Below are 4,184 nucleotides of genomic sequence, written 5' to 3'. Positions count from 1 at the left end.
TTATGTGGATCCTGAGAAACTTAACAGAAGACTATGGGAGAGAGGAAGGAAAAAAAAAAAGTTAGGGAGAGAGCCAAACCATAAGAGACTCTTAAAAACTGAGAACAAACTGAGGGTTGATGGGGGGTGGGAGGGAGGGGAGGGTGGGTGATGGGTATTGAGGAGGGCACCTGTTGGGATGAGCACTGGGTGTTGTATGGAAACAATCTGACCATAAATTTCATATCAAAAAAAATTTAAATGTTCATTTATTTTTGAGAGGGTGGAGAGGGGCAGAGAATGAGGGAGACACAGAATCCAAGGCAGGCTCCAGCCTCCACACTGTCAGCACAGAGCCTGACAGGAGCTTGAACTTATGAACTGGGAGATCATGACCTGAGCCAAAGTCAGACGGTTAACTGACTGAGCCACCCAGGAGCCCCTAAGAAGTGTTTTAAATATACATTTGTTGAGTTCAAAGAAAATTGGTCACTATATGCATTTGTACCTACTGGTAAATGGCAGGGAGAGAGGAGTAGCCTTACACCCCCACACACAGAATTTGAGAAGAAAGTGAAAGCAGAAACTGTTTCCTCCTTGATAACATGGGAGAGAGAACCTTACTCTGCTTGTTCCCAGTTGCTTCCATCCATAGTTGTTCTCTTCTGTCCCACATGTTCAGATCTGATTGTCAGAAGATGACTCTGGCCATACTGCTTCAGGCAGAGAATAACTTGCGTTCTTTTGCAGGGCCTGGCTCCCAGCTATTACCTCTGTAGCGGAATCTGACACACTGATAGATGACAGGCCATCTGATACTCTATCCAACAGAGGACAGTGGCTCATTTCCGCTCTCACATAACATTTGCTCCAGAAATGGATTTTCTGAAACTTTCCACTTAAAAAGCTGTAGATTAACTTTAGTGAGGCCAACATAGTGGGAACTAAGCAGAGCATATAACCTCAGACCGTTGGGCAGGCGCACTTTGTCACGGCTCTGCCTTAATTCACTGCGTATTACTTTCTTTGGAATTCGCAACCAGATTCTACACCATTCACTTTTAACATCTGGAAATACGCAAAGCATTTGGCTATTTGTTCACCTTGTTTAAGCTGTCCACCTATGTCAGGTAAGAATATATTTGCCAAAGCAAAGTGTACTTTACTAAAATATTAGACTGCTTCTCCTAACTTAGATAAGCCATAGAATGTTAGTGATCGTGTTTTTATGCAATCCTATGAGTGATAACATTACATGTTATCATGCCTTCCCCCAAAGTTTTATTTTTTTTTGTGAACTTAGAAAAGTTTCTAATATAAAGGTTATATTATCAATGAATGCTAGTTTGAAAGAACCAAATAGGATTTTGAAGATTACCCTTCTTTAACAATGCCTTAAATTTTTATCTCCTTATCCATTCCTCATTGCTTTCTTTCTCAAGACATTATGGTTTATTGTGTCTCCACTAGGTACCTTGCATGTGATTTACACAGTGAATGGCCCTGCTTTCGGAGCAAGTTAATGATATAATATCCCCATTTATATTCAGAGCAGTCAACACTTTCCAGCTCTCAGAATAATAAAAGCACCTGCATTTAATATACATGGAAGAATGGAAAGGCAAATAGCAGATAAGGCACAATCAGGTAAGTGTAATCAGATAAAATATCACAATATTATAGTAGATCAGCATCTGGTAATGACTTGAATTTTGAAAGACTGACAAACAGCCTGGCCTAAAGCAGCCAGGCATACCTCATTCAGAGCAACTCTTTCCAGAGCTGATTGCTCCTCTCATGTGTTTTCTGGCAGATTAAGCAGGTAGGGTGTCTTATTTTAACTCTTCTGGAACTGTTTTGTGCCACTGGAAAAACACTGGCAATCTTCCTTTTGAGCCCAGATCAGAAACAAAAACAAATGACGTGTCCAAAAATAAAGCCTTGCGTCTCCCGGCAGTTATCTCAAATTGATCCAAATCAATTGTATTAAAAATAAAAATAAAGCCCGCGGTGATAGGAACAGTTTTCATTTCCATCTCTGCGCTTGCCTGCATGGCGTTGACATTTTGTTCTAATTTTTTTTTTTTTTTTTTTTTTTAAACAGGGGAAGACAGTTTATCAGAAACTGATGTCTCTGAGAACTTCCTCACTTTTGGGCACTGGCAGCTGGAAACCTAACTGTGTATCTTAGCCTTGTGTGGACCCTAATGCAACATAACCATATGGAGTCAAATGGAAAGCTTCGTATTCGCAAGTCAGAACTGAACAGACCTGGTTTGTAGAGTGGGATTTAGCACGCTTTCTCTCCTTTTAAGTTACTCTTTGTTGGAGGCCAGTGATCTCTTCACTGAACTCACTGGGCCTCACCAGAGACCATAAGGACATGGGGAATATAAGGGACAAGGCACGAGGAGGGCCCAGGTGCGGAGGGGCTGTTGCACGAGCTCGGGCTGGCCCGCAGTCGGCCCTGGTGTTGACGTCTTTGGTGGCAGGGCTCCAGCTCCTTCCCAGAGAGATCACAAAGTGCCTTTGCTCTTCCCTGCTGCAACTGGAGTAGGATATCATGTGTAGAAAATGCAATGGACTGCCCCATCTTCTGAGAAGAGCTGTAGTCACTCTCTTGTTCCTCCATTCTGATGCTTTCGTTTGCTTTTCTAGAGTAGTAGCCCTGGGCACTGGTCAACAGGTGTGTATTTAAATGAAATTTTCCTAAGTATGAGCATGAGGGAGATGAAATAACTGTCCACTGCATTTAGAGCCACTCTATTTTTATGGAAACGACTCTTCCCAAAATATCTCTGTCTCTTCAGCTGGTTTAGTCAGCTCAGACTATGATAACAAAATAACGTAGGTGAGGTGGCTTAAAGAACAGAAATTTATTTTCTCTCAGTTCTGAAGGCTGTACGTCTGAGACCAGGGTGCCAGCACGGTCGGGTTCTGGTGAGAGTTCTCCAGCTGGTTTGCAGATGGTGGGCATCTCAGTGTGTGCTCACATGACCTCTTCTTTGGAAAGAGGGAAAGCAAGCTTTGTGGTCTAAGATGTCTTCTTACAATGACACTAATCCATGAGACTCTCCCCTCATGAGCTCATCTAAACCTGTTTACTCTCAAAGGTCCCATCTCCAGGCACCATCACACTGTGGGTCAGGGCTTCACCATAGGAACTGGGGGGGGCTATGGGGTACAATTCACTCCATAGCATTACCCAGTAGTATCATTGTGGCAATGGTAGTAAGGCAGAGACAAAGAGAGTGACTGCCTGGCAAAAAAAAAAAAAAAAAAAAAAAAAGGTTGACATGAAGAGTATTAGTGGTTCACTCCATGATGGAACAAATGTGAATTATTATCCATTCTTTTCACACACGCCACCCCTCACTGGCCCACTCACCTACATACCCACTTGAGACTTAAAGAGATCATAGGAGAAGGCGTTGTGTCAGGGATTAAGTGGAAAAGTAACAACTTTCAGGATGTTTATGATGTCAACATTCTCTTGTCTTTTCTACTATACTTTCTACCTTCCCCGTAACGGGGACCAATAACTGGTTTCAGAATGATGGATTAACCCACAAGGGGGCTTCATTCATCAAGACGGTTCAGTTATGTTCTAAATACCAAAGATGACAGAACTAATTTTCAGAAGATTTTTAATAACAGGAGTGAAAGTAAAGAGTTTGTGAGGAAACATGGGTTAATTACAAGCCCCTTTTTTCAGAGTGTCCCATTTCATATAATGTTCTCTTTAACGGAATTCATCATTGAATGCTTTTGGGGAAGTGGGCTGAGATTTACATTTTACAACTGGAAAACTGGAAGCTTCTTCAAGGTCATTAGAAGAGATCTGGATTCTCAATTTAAGCGTGAACTACACAAGACTAAAAATTAAAAAAATTTGTTTGGGTTATTTTTTTGTTTTGTTTTCTTTTACATTTTAGTTGTGGCCTAAGAGGAGTAAGACTGTTTTAACTTGTCACTTTGTGAGTCTGGGCCATGAAAAGCCCGGCTAGTTGTGTTCAAAAGAGGTGTATCACTATCTGATTTGTGATAGAGAGAGCCTTAGATAAAGAACAATTGGGGATATTTCAGACACTACACTGAAAGCATTTCTACTTCTGCCTGAAGTCTCCTTAAGAGGTATTTAATAAATAGTAACGGTGATAATGCAACCAGATTATTTTCAGGTCCCATCTGCATTTCTCACCCTT

General features: G+C 41.5%; 1 long non-coding RNA gene across 1 annotated transcript; it reads left to right on the top strand.

The window, feature by feature from the left end:
* Window positions 1-794: 794 nt before the first annotated feature.
* On the top strand, window positions 795-3,883 carry LOC115499391. The gene is made up of 3 exons (XR_003964140.1): window positions 795-1,109; window positions 1,450-1,626; window positions 2,084-3,883. It is a non-coding gene; the product is annotated as an uncharacterized LOC115499391 (long non-coding RNA).
* Window positions 3,884-4,184: the final 301 nt, after the last annotated feature.

Source organism: Lynx canadensis, chromosome D4 (assembly GCF_007474595.2).
Source record: "Lynx canadensis isolate LIC74 chromosome D4, mLynCan4.pri.v2, whole genome shotgun sequence".
In the NCBI taxonomy this organism is placed as follows: domain Eukaryota; kingdom Metazoa; phylum Chordata; class Mammalia; order Carnivora; family Felidae; genus Lynx; species Lynx canadensis.
Note: the sequence above shows the minus strand (reverse complement) of the source record. Positions and strands in the feature narration are given on the sequence as shown.